Source organism: Littorina saxatilis, linkage group LG3 (genome assembly GCF_037325665.1).
Source record: "Littorina saxatilis isolate snail1 linkage group LG3, US_GU_Lsax_2.0, whole genome shotgun sequence".
In the NCBI taxonomy this organism is placed as follows: Eukaryota; Metazoa; Mollusca; class Gastropoda; order Littorinimorpha; family Littorinidae; genus Littorina; species Littorina saxatilis.
This window is the reverse complement of record NC_090247.1, coordinates 8,033,354-8,046,427: the sequence shown is the minus strand read 5'-3', so window position 1 is coordinate 8,046,427 and position 13,074 is coordinate 8,033,354. Positions and strand designations below refer to the sequence as shown.

At 41.7% G+C, this 13,074-nt stretch overlaps 1 protein-coding gene and 1 long non-coding RNA gene across 3 annotated transcripts in view; one reads left to right on the top strand and one right to left on the bottom strand.

Moving 5' to 3' along the window:
• Nucleotides 1–13,074, top strand: part of LOC138961526 (uncharacterized) — a 104,873-nt gene that overhangs the window by 80,838 nt on the left and 10,961 nt on the right. The gene's annotated exons all lie outside the window — the stretch shown is intronic.
• The window catches only part of LOC138961520 (tubby-related protein 3-like), a 98,024-nt gene that overhangs the window by 82,641 nt on the left and 2,309 nt on the right, over nucleotides 1–13,074 (bottom strand). The gene's annotated exons all lie outside the window — the stretch shown is intronic.

Sequence of the window (13,074 nt, the reverse complement as noted above, 5' to 3'; positions counted from 1 at the left end):
TATTCGAATGGCGGCTTAAAAAAGCAAAATTGAGTAAGAAGGGGGGATGGGGGTGGAGGTAAAAAGACTCAAAGAGATACAAAAGAAAACAAGAAATTCCTCCGAGGTAGGAAAAACATCCCCGTCCTTACCATTCTCACTGCCACCAACTGAGAAGGTTATTTCCCTTTGACCATTAATATGTCCCTCTATAAGTCCTTGTAGAATCTTAATCCACCAATAACTCCCTAACCGTGTGTTTGACTGGTCCCAATTTTTGTAAGGACCGTCTCAGGAATGTATAGAACCTGTTCACCAAGTTTGGTGACGATCGGTCCGTTCATTCTTGAGATCTATATGCGAACACAAACACACAAACAAACAAACACATCGACCGAATCCTATACACACCCCTATACCGGGGGTGTAACAATCAGACGGTTTGATACAAACACAAGAGAAGGAATACTTCCAGGCTTAAATTAAAGTCTAAAGGTTGGATCGACGAAGTGTGTACGTGTGTGTTTGTGTGAAAGAGGAGGGGGGGTGCTCATGAACAATGTAGACACAGCACACCTATTGTCATTAAGTCAATACGTCTTTCTCGGCCCATGCAACTGTTCGTGCGTTGCTAATGAAGAAGCGTTCCGACGGCGTACCCATTTGCACAAAATCGATGCAACATCCTCAGTTCGTTTAAACACGCAACCCCCTCCCTCTCCCTCCCCCAACTCTGTTCAATGACAACACACAAGTACTTTCCTCCTGAAATAGAAACCACTGTTTCTGACTCCATGACGAAAGCTGATACACTCAACAGAGAGATAACAAGAAGAGCAGATCAGCTCGCACGACCCACCTTCGTCATATATAATACTTGATATATTATGAACGTAAAGCATAATGTACTGCTGCTTTGGATCTATGAACGTTCAGGAAAATAATAATGCCCAACTTATCCCCCCCCCCCCCCCCCCCCCCCCCCCCCCCCCGATCCCTCCCCTCCCCTCCCCTCCCCTCCCCCAGACATGGCAATTTGAACAGGATCAGCCAGACTTGCGTCAAATCTAGAAGTAAAAAAAAACCCGAGTGTGCGAAGTTCCAAAGCTCTAGCTTCAATAACGCCCAAGAAAATGATCATGTTAAATGTTTCTATCCAATCATGACCAAACTGAGATCTTGAAATTCTATTTGGGTCAACCCACGCTTGCGGCAACCGCGGTCATTTATAACGATTGATGTTTGGTTTGACCGTTTCTTTTCACGACAAATATAATGAAATCACTGTGTTTTAGACTCGGTTTGAATACTTAAAGGCACAGAGTGAAACGTTTTTGCAAGGAACCAGGATAGGTACTAGTAAAAAAAAACAAGTCGCGTAAGGCGAAATTACTACATTTAGTCAAGCTGTGGAACTCACAGAATGAAACTGAACGTAGTCCGCCGCTAGTGCAAAAGGCAGTGAAAGTGACGAGCCTGTTTGGCGCGGTAGCGATTGCGCTGTGCTTCATAGCACGCTTTACTGTACCTCTCTTCGTTTTAACTTTCTGAGCGTGTTTTTAATCCAAACATATCATATCTATATGTTTTTGGAATCAGGAACCGACAAGGAATAAGATGAAATAGTTTGTAAAACGATTTCGGAAATTTAATTTTAATCATAATTTTAATATTTTTAATTTTCAGAGCTTGTTTTTAATCCAAATATAACATATGTATATGTTTTTGGAATCATAAAATGACGAAGAATAAGATGAAATTGGTTTTGGATCGTTTAATAAAAAATATATTAATTACAAGTTTCCGATTTTTAATGACCAAACTCACTCATTAGTTTTTAAGCCACCAAGCTGAAATGCAATACCAAACCCCGGGCTTTGTCGAAGATTGCTTTGCCAAAATTTCAATCAATTTGATTGAAAAATGAGGGTGTGACAGTGCCGCCTCAACTTTTACAAAAAGCCGGATATGACGTCATCAAAGGTATTTATCGAAAAAATGAATAAAACGTCATACCCAGGAACTCTCATGTCAAATTTCATAAAGATCGGCCCAGTAGTTTGGTCTGAATCGCTCTACACACACACACAGACAGACAGACAGACAGACACACACCAACCAGGGGCGGATCAGTTCATTTTATGGGGGGGGTTTCCAAAAGTATATTGTGAAGATATGGGTGTGAAGGCGCGAAGCGCCGAGCCGACGGCGCGAAGCGCCTAGCTTGCTAGGGGGGTCCGGGGGCATGCCCCCCCGGAAAATTTTGAAAAAAAGGATGCAAAATGGTGCAAGCTGGTGCATTCTGAGGATGATCATTACCAGTTCCAGGCAGCAGATTTTGTCACTGATTAATACCCACAAAATTGAAACTCAACCCAAAAAAACACACAAAAATATTTTTATTTTTTGGCTGGGGGGGGGGTTTCCGGAAACCCCAGAAACCCCCCCCTCGTCCGCCCCTGCACACACACATACACCACGACCCTCGTCTCGATTCCCCCCTCTATGTTAAAACATTTAGTCAAAACTTGTTTAAAGAAAAGAAGGAAAACTGTTTTGTAGTAAGCCAGGCTTACGCAAACACTAAACAACGAATAACAATGGCGTCGGTCAGTAATGACGCAGTATGATAAACTCGCCAGTAAAGAGGGGACAAAAATAGAAATGTGCTAAGACTACCCATTCAGCCAGGTATCTTCGATTTCGCAATGATAAAACTAATCACATATACCCGCACCGTCCTTGTGAAATCATACCAGAATTGAATCACGATTAATCAAACAACCTTCAACTTAAAAGAGTAAGAAAATGTAAACAACTAAAGTAGCTGATCATTTTAAAGTGAAATATGTCATAAGCTGCGCAGAATCGTGCGTTTGTGTTGGAGAGAGAGAAAGAGCGAAAGAAAGAGGGGAGAGAGAGAGAGAGAGAGAGAGAGAGAAAGAGAGAGAGAGAGAATTACAGTGTGTGTGTATGTGTGTGTGTGTGTACGTGTGTATGTGGGTGATTGTGAGAGAGAGAGAGAGTGTGTGTGTGTGTGTGTGTGTGTGTGTGTGTGTGTGTGTGTGTGTGTATGTGCGTGCGTACGTGCGTGAAAGGGAGAAATAGACAGACAAAGTTAGAGACGAACACAGAGAAAGAATTTGCGCATTTTTCACAATATGTAATCACCACTTAATGTAGTTTATAAATTACAATCTAATTTCAGTCTTGCCAGTAATTTCCAGAATGCCGTGTCCAAAGAACAATTTGTTCTGACAGCAATCGCGGTAAACCATTTATCACTTCGTAATAGCCATAAATCCATTTTTATGGGATGAGAGAGGGACCACAAACAAACAAAAACACGCACGCACACACGCAGACACGCATGCACACACACACACACAGAGACTCGTTGCATCCTTCTGCGGCACAAAGTGACATTTTTATTTAACACTGAAAGCATCCCTTTCTCGCAGACACACTCCCAATTACACACATCCCACCCCTCCCCCATCTCTGTCTGTCTCTCTCTCCGCTCCCCCCCCCCACCCCACACCCACAAGTGTGTACAAACACAAATGCTACAATCTGCGTGCGTGTATGCCTTCAATAAGCTTCACTTATTCGGTAATACAAAATGATTTATATATTGGATGACATGTTTATGTGCGGACATCTCCACAGGACTAGCATTATCAAGTTCGGTGTCATTATCACAAGAGGACGATGCATCTGCTCGAGACATCTCTATTATCGTTAGGTAGGGGGAAGGGCTGACCCCAGGGGGGGGGGGGGGGTAATGGTGAGAGGATCAAAATGATGAAGACTGCGAGGATGAACTAAGTATAATATCTTGCATGATTACTTCACTACTTTTCTTTGGGGTTCAGGGAGAAAGGGTGTGTGTGTGTCACTGTGTGTATGTGTGTGTGTGTGGGGGGGATGGTGGTGGTGGTCGTGGTGCTTATACTAAGGGGATCAAAATGATCAAAAATATCTTGCATAACCACTTTCGCCCCTTTTCTGTGGAGTTGGGGATGACATGGTTTGTCTGTGTGAGGGGGGAGAGGGGGGTGGGTGGTGGTGGTGGTGGTGGTGGTGGTCGTAAGACTAAGACGATAACCATGAAGAAAATCGCGAGCTTAACCCGACAAAAATATCTTGCATAACCACTTTCATACCTTTTCTCCGCTCACAACGTTGACCACTCGGACTCAGTGCTTCACCGAACGATGACCAACTCAGCCAACCAATCAATCAATCAATCAGACATCATCATCCCAATAACATCCACAACCTTACACTCTCAACCCTATTCGACCCGCCTGTGGCCTGGCACCGCTAAGCAGGCTCAGCTTTAGACCCCCAGCTTGGACCCCCCATACCTACACAAGAGAGAAAGAGATCAAGTATACTCGATTCCCTTCTTGTGGGACTGGATCCAAGGGAGTTAATAAGAGGCTTTGGTCCGCCTTGCTGTCGCGCTCAGTTCTGGGATTGTCGTTCTTAGCTCCGTCACTTTCCGTCCCGTTTCATTGACCGGAGGTGAGCGTCTCGGCTGTTATGTGTGTATGCATGACTTCTGTATCGGTTGAGAATGAAAAAGCTTTGCAAGACTCGGAATGGAATATTTTACTGGCACTGTGCTGTGGTGCTGTTCAAAACTTAGCATCTCTCAAGAGGGGGGAGGGGGGGGGGGGGGATGAGACGAGGGATGAGACGAGGGGTGTGGTTGTTAATCATTTCAAAGTTTTTTTCGGCTAAATCGGACAAACAAGTCAACTAAAACAATCTCCCTGGTGCTGTTGAGAAAGCACAGGGGTAATCGAGACACAGAAAGAGAGACAGAGAGACGGAGAGAGAGAGAGAGAGGAGAGAGGGGGGAGAGACAGACAGAGACGGGCGGACGGACGGACAGACAGCCAAACAGACCCAGAAAGAAGCACGCAGCAAGCTAGACAAAGAATTGGTGTTGTTGGTATAAGCGTTGTCAGCCACTGGGAATAGAAAGAAGAAAACAAAACTTGACTAAATGTAAAAAGATTCCTTAATCAGGGATTTGCCTATTGCCACAACAGTCATCAAAATCTAAACGCCTCATCGATTTCACTTTGTGCTGAAAATGACCTCTCACGCATCACCAGTCCACCAATGCAAAGCCTCCTAATATTACGGCTATCGTTATTTGCACTGAGATTAATTTCAAATTAGCGCATACTTATAGTCACACACAGGTCATAACACCAGCACACGAATATCCCATGCCCACTCATGCACAAAAGTGTGAGAGCGGCAAGTCATCACCATGGAAACTGTCAGTGGTATGACAGAGTATTATGATGAGTATTAGTATGTGCTAATGACATATTGGTTGAAGTATGGGTCTAACACACACACACACACACACACACACACACACATAGCGCGCATGTGTGTGTCTGTGTGTGAGAGAGAGAGAAAGAGGGAGAGAGCTGTATCTTCATTTCCATTGAACAAATATTGACCTAAACTGACAATGTTGCTGCGCACACATCACAGATACGTTATTTTGACAAATGTTCTTCGATGGCTTTGGAAGCAAATGACAGTAAGTAGATTTCACCGATTTGTTCCGCTCCGATACATCTGAAAATGTACACCTGTCTGTACACGCACAGGTGACGGTGAGACAGGGAAAGAGAGAGAGAGGGGGGGTGGGGGGGGGGGAGCGCGCGCCCAAGAGAGAGTGATTGAGAGAAAGAGCATATCCGTGTCTGCTATAGAGATTAGATACTGAAAGATTAGAACAATCATCATTGCAACTGCCAACACACACACACACACACACACACACACACACACACACACACACACAGATACCACAAACAAATTCAACAAAATCAACTAAACTATATCCAACAAAATCAACTAACCTTTTATCCCAAGTTCAGTCAAAAGGTGATCAGTTCAGCTCAGTTTTTTCCAACTCTGCAGGGGGGTACACCCCTATCCTTCTCTATCCACACCTTGACACTTTCAAATTGTTTCACCAATTCTCTTTCCTTCACAGCTGCAACCAGCTTACCTGGCAAACCCTCAGAGACACTGTGTGAAACTCACAGACTTTCCCAGCCAACCCAACAACCTCTTGAAGAAGAAAATGGCAACTCAAAACAAATGCTCCGTGTTCCTCGTGACGCATAAGACAGAACAGCCAATGCAATATTAATCTGCTCTGCGGTGAAAAGGAGAGAAGAGAGTGCGTAATTTGCCCGAGTGCGAGATTGAAAGATACATTCTGGCCGAGTAATCATTAGCAGAGCGTCATTGATTTTCCTGCTGCTAAGTACTCAGCAAATGAGAGTCAGATATATATACGTCAAGAACACATTTTCCTTGCTGGAAGCGGTTAGAAGAAACAACTGCACCGCTCTGGCACGGATTTCTTCCATGCCCCGAGATACGTATTTGCACCGTTATTGTTAAAAATAAAAAACGCTCGCGCTGGACCCGAGTACTCTTCAGACTGGCTCGCTCCCCCAGTATGAACGTTTTTGTCTTGTGCACGTTTAAGATCAAGTGATTGATCTGTGTGAATTACAGGCATTCCCTTTGCTATATAAATACATTGCATGCGAGCCGAGGATGTGCGTGGTGACTGGCCTTTCTCTTTTATTTGATCACAGTGAAAATGCACACACACATTCACACACACACTCTCCCTCACTCTCTCTTACACACACACACACACACACACACACACACACACACACACACACACACACACACACACACACACACACACACACACACACACACGAGTACAGACTCATGCACGCGCACACACACACCCACAAAAACACTCACACACACACACACACACACACACAAACACACACACACACACACAAACAGTAACACTAACACATGTGCACAAAATGAACACACACACACACCGCGCGAGAGAAAAAGACGTCAAAGACTTTTGACCGTGACGTAATCTTTTTATGACGCTATATTTCTCGTCAATGTGTGACGAGTTCGGCTGTTCTATCAGACTGCCTGGCTGGCTGTGGCTCCGCGAATTCCTCCCACCGCCAAGTCGGTTTTTTGTGGTTTATTTCGCATTTAGGTCCCAGGTAACATTATGAAGTTTTAATACGATCAATCGGACCTATTATCAAGTTAGTGTATCAACTTTTGAACGAACTGCGCCCAGTAGTTTCCCAGCAATAAGCTGTTAAGTGGAGAAAGACACACAGACACACAGACACACAATTAAAGTCTGCTGAGCCCTTGTACTAGCGTACTCGGGGATAATGGGCAATCACGTCTAACTTGCTCCATTCTGATTACGTGAACCGTCGTGAATATTTGCACCTTTCTTATTACGTATACCATGGTGACGTTTTGTGCCGTTCTAAGTGTACCTGTACAGATCCATACCGGACTCAGCTGATAAAGAACATGTACACCACAACAAACTGACTGTCCAGGTGTTTACAAGGAATGAAAAGATCCTTTCACTGGAGACACACACAAAATCAACAGCTGATCTGTGCATAGTTGACATTTGTCACTGAAATCATTTAGCAGATTGACGTAGATGGCTTTCAGTTTATGAAATTAAGTAAGCAAATGAGTTCCAACTCCTCACAGAAGTCAGCTTAACAGTTACTGTAGATTTTTGGAATCTGTACAAGTGGATGGATACTCTTGTCCAAAAAATGCCTGGGTCAATCTGTGGTGGATTACAAGATGGCCTGCAGGAGAAGGAAGGTGCCTTTAATACCATAGCTTCACAGCTCAGAAGACATGAACATATATACGCTTGTAGGGTAAAGCTCAGAAGACACATGATTGCCAGCCTCTGTCAGTCACACTTCAGCATAAACAGGAGAGCAGAACAGAATGTATGGGACCACAGCAAAAACAGACCATGCAGACAGTATACTGGGAAACTCAGAAAGTTTACAGTGAGTGAAGACAATGTCAATGAAAAGGCATTGAATGATTTTACTGTACAATTCCAACAATGTTCCAAAACATTAGCCCACGCACACAGAAACACACAAACAAGCACGCACACAAACAAACACACACACACACACAGAGGTTTATCCCTAGTTTGTTTTCCCTGAAATATTTTCATATTTACCAATCTGACTTGAGGTTACTGTTGGAAAACATGATCACAAAAAGAAAGATTCACATGCACAGCCGGATATAGTAACATACTTTTTAACACCCACATGACTTTTTTTATTTTTATTTTTTTATGCTGTGGCTAATCACTCATGGTACACTTGCTCTTGGCTAAGAAACAAAAGTCTTTCAACAGTTCAAAATCCAAAAGTTGGTTTGGGCATCAGTATATTTTTTGCTTTGGTGGACTTCCACAAATGTGACACAAACCTTGTGACCCTAGATGTAAGCAGGATATATGACGACAACCAGCATATTTTTAGTAAAGAGGAGAATTCCACTATATCATGGTCCACTATATCGCGAATTCGGCTACATCGCGAAGGCATCTTGGACCAAAATAAACAACCAGGACCGACCTTCACAACAACAAAAAACATAACCAAATTTTCGTCTGCAGTCCGGGTTTTCTTTGTGAAGAAGTACGTTTTCTCTCATGGACTTATACAGCACTCCTCAAACCAATTTTCAAATTTTATCTCCACTGCCCACTCAACCCCTCCTCTTCCTCCCTCCCTCTTTTGGTTCTTAGTGCTCTAAGCTGTAGTGGAAGAAACTGCAGAGAAAAGTGCTCCACAGTCTCTCTTAATCTTACTAGCTTTCCCTCCTCTCAGTTCTAAGCGCAGGGATTTTTATTTTTTTTATTTTTATTTTTTTATGCAATTTATATCGCGCACATATTCAAGGTGCAGGGATTTATTTATGCCGTGTGAGATGGATTTTTGTATTACACACTACATCACGCATTCACATCGGCCAGCAGATCGCAGCCATTTCGGCGCATATCCTACTTTTCACGGCCTATTATTCCAAGTCACACGGGTATTTTGGTGGACATTTTTATCTATGCCTATACAATTTTGCCAGGAAAGACCCTTTTGTCAATCGTGGGATCTTTAACGTGCACACCCCAATGTAGTGTACACGAAGGGACCTCGGTTTTTCATCTCATCCGAAAGACTAGCACTTGAACCCACCACCTAGGTTAGGAAAGGGGGGAGAAAATTGCTAACGCCCTGACCCAGGGTCGAACTCGCAACCTCTCGCTTCCGAGCACTTGCGTTACCACTCGACCACCCAGTCCGCTGTGCAATATATCTTGCCCTTAACTTGTTTCTGGACTGGGGTTCAATTGCAGAGTGCAGAGCGGAAGAGTGAGTTTGTTTGCATCAGCAGAGGTGAGAGTAGAGAGGTTTCAATAGTTGTTATTGTCTTTCTCATACAACACCCAGATGAACTCAGACATAATATATGATCACATATATATATATATATAGAAATTCACAAGACAATGATCCATGGGTATCATTTGTGAAACAGATTCTACAAACGTTAGGGTTAAATCACGTTTGGAATAACCAGTTTACATTTAGCATAAAAAGATTAAGATATATAATATCGGAAAAATTAGAAGCAAAATATATAGAATATTGGAAAGAAAAGTAAATAGCTCATCCAAATTATTATTTTACAAAAATGCAGCAAAAGGTTATCAAACTGCAGCATACTTATCAATAGCAGATACAAAATACAAGCAAGCATTGTGTAAACTTAGAATAAGTGCGTATGACTTGAACATTGAAACGGGGAGATATACTAACATACCAAAAGAGAACAGACTATGTCTAAAGTGTGGGACATTGGAGGATGAAATGCATCTTTTAGACAAATGCATTGCATATAATGATATCAGAAATGCATTGATGAAACATATAAATAATCCCATACACTTGAATAGTTTACCTAGTCAATTGATACATGATGAAACACTTCAGTTACAGCTTGGTAAATATGTACATGATTGTTTTCTGAAGAAGAAACAATGATTCTTCTTTTACATGTATTTCTGTTGTTTGGTTTGTGCCGTATAAGCCTTTAGGTTTCGTGGCAATAAAAGATTATTCTATTCTATTCTATTCTATTCAAACAGTACTCATCCAAATCAAATTCTGTTCGCAGGTTAAAACCAAAACAAGAGGCCACCAAAAAAACAAAAAAAACAAAAAACTTTTGGTCGTAGAATGCGTATATCGCGATTCTGATTCATTGGACCCCAAAGACCACGATATAGTGGAAGTCTAGTCTGTACATGTAGTTCCATGTTCATGTTTTTTGGGGAAAATGTGTTATTTGCCTTCAACAATTAACAAATCAGCAAAATAACAGCTTTGTGAATTCAACTTCTTCTTCTTCTTTTCTTCTTCTGCGTTCGTGGGCTGAAACTCCCACGTACACTCGTGGTTTTTTTTTGCACGAGTGGAATTTTACGTGTATGACCGTTTTTTACCCCGCCATTTAGGCAGCCATACGCCGTTTTCGGAGGAAGCATGCTGGGTATTTTCGTGTTTCTATAACCCACCGAACGCTGACATGGATTACAGGATCTTTTTCGTGCGCACTTGGTCTTGTGCTTGCGTGTACACACGGGGGTGTTCGGACACCGAGGAGAGTCTGCACACAAAGTTGACTCTGAGAAATAAATCTCTCACCAAACGTGGGGACGAACTCACACTGACAGCGGCCAACTGGATACAAATCCAGCGCGCTACCGACTGAGCTACATCCCCGCCCTGTGAATTCAACAATCTAAATCTCAGAATTTGCTTTTATTTTACATTCATATTTTTAGAGTTACACTGTAAATGATTTCTGCTACGACTCCAAAAAGCCATGACACCAAGCACAGTGAGCAGTTTTATGAATTCAAACTTCTATACAAGCATGCAAGGGAGACAACTACACACATGTATACGAGACAGAATTTGAGAAAAAAAAGGGACGCAAGTCACAAGCTGATGAAAAGTTACTGATTTTGACACTTTCAGCTTTTTAGACTCTACTCATGTGCCGCCACATATATTCTAGCAGGAGTTCATCTTATCTTTTTTTTTTTATATCATGTGCTGTCATTCCATTCTTTCCATACCATCCTGAAGAAGGCAGTTACATGCCGAAATATTGATATAGAAGTACCTAACCTGGTTACTGGTATGTTTTCTTTTTATTTAAATCTACAGGGTCAAATGTAACTTTCATGCCAAATGGATTTGCAAAATGACACACACACACACAAAAGTTTTTTGTTTGTGTGTTGTGTGTTTTGGGGGTTGGTTTTTTTTTTTTTTTTTGGGGGGGGGGGGGGGGGAGGGGTTCAACTCTGTATCTCTGTGCACAGTTTTTGTAAAACCTGTTAAAACAAAAACTTTGATGCTAGGCCCCTGTGGATTTCAAAACTTGAAGTTTCTTAAATAAGAAAGACAGAACGAATCTGGGTGTTTTGTTTGTGTTTTATTTTGTTTTTGGATGTTACCTAGCGTGTTTTTTTTAATATATATATATATATATAGTTCCAGGCATTAAAAATCACATTTCATCAACAAATTTAAATATGCCCCTTTTCCTCATGTGCCGCCACATATATTCTAGCAGGAGTTCATCTTATCTTATTTTTTGTCAGTGACAGCTAAACTTCAACCCTTGTAGAGCCAATTTGGCTAACATTGACAAAACAGCTTCGGTTGCATTTGTATCACTGTAATTACAAGGCTTTGCTCATTCTATTTTGTTTTTATGTTTGTACTCTCCCTTTCCTCCACTTTCATTTATTCACACAGAACAAGTAGGCAGTCAGGCTTACACACACACATATATATCTACTATATAATACTGGTAGGGTTTTCGGTGGTTTTTCGATTCCTGTGACCAAACCGCGCGGATTTGTGCCTTCTCCTTCGGTTACCATGCTAACGTGACCCAGGAAATCGATTCCGCTAGGTCCCGACTTCCAATTTTGTCCACGAACAAAGTTTGAAGAGGTTTGTCTCGCAAATTTGAGCAGACAACAGTGAACTTTGACCTGAACTTTGACCTCGCCGAAAGAGATCTTCTGTGATTGGTTCTTCTTCAACTTTCGGTTCGACTAAACACGCGACCGCACCTCAGACGAACCTAGCTGTGTGTTTTATTTCTCTACCCCAGACGAACCTAAAATAATAAGAAGATAGATAGATCTGTTTATCTGTTAATGGAACTCCAAAATATTCCATAGATTTGTTTACTTAATTTTTAAAACATAAGTTCGAAACATTATCACCTGATAAGTCGCCGTATAACCTTATAGGTTCCAGCGACTAAATATTTTCCCCCGGTGCAACCATAGACATGTACGTCATCATGATCTCCCCTTAATTTGACCGTTATTTTGGCTGTCTTAGTGAAATGGTAAGATATATCTCTATGTTTTTTACATGTAAGTGTTCGGAAAAAATACAGTTATAGCAGTTATGTACAAAAATAAGCAGCATATGCTCTTTTCGCCAAAGTAAAGTCCTTTTTTCTTCTGGTTTCTTATATGTGTCACAGCACACTGCAAGCTTTTAGGCGAATAGCAAGTGAGTGGTATATATATATCATCAATTTTATAGTAGGTAACGGTGTAAATTACTTGCCATGTTCATGTCCATTATACGTTTTCCATATTCCATATGTGTCATTTAATTGTGTGTTGCTTGATGCCATGTATGTATGTGTGTGTGTGTGTACATGACTTTAAATAAGCATGGATGGATGTGTGCACTCGATTGTGTGTGTGAACCATGTATATATTTTCTGTTGTCAATTACATATGTTATACTATGCGTTTGAATCATTAAGTATTTTAGACGTCATGCTTTTTTTCATATCTTCACGATGGCTTTTTACCCGTTTAAATTTTAATGCTTCCAACTTTCAAAGCGCTGCACGGCTGGGAAGAGATGCGCACTTTTATCACTGTTGTTCATGTAGACGTAATCATGGATTCATGCAAACGTCATACCTGCTGTATTTTATTTTGTTTGTTTGTATAGTCGCGTGCGGTCGCGCAGTCTTTTTGGTCAGTTCCGATTACCTCCCATTGATGCGAAAACCTATATGACTGTTTTTTGT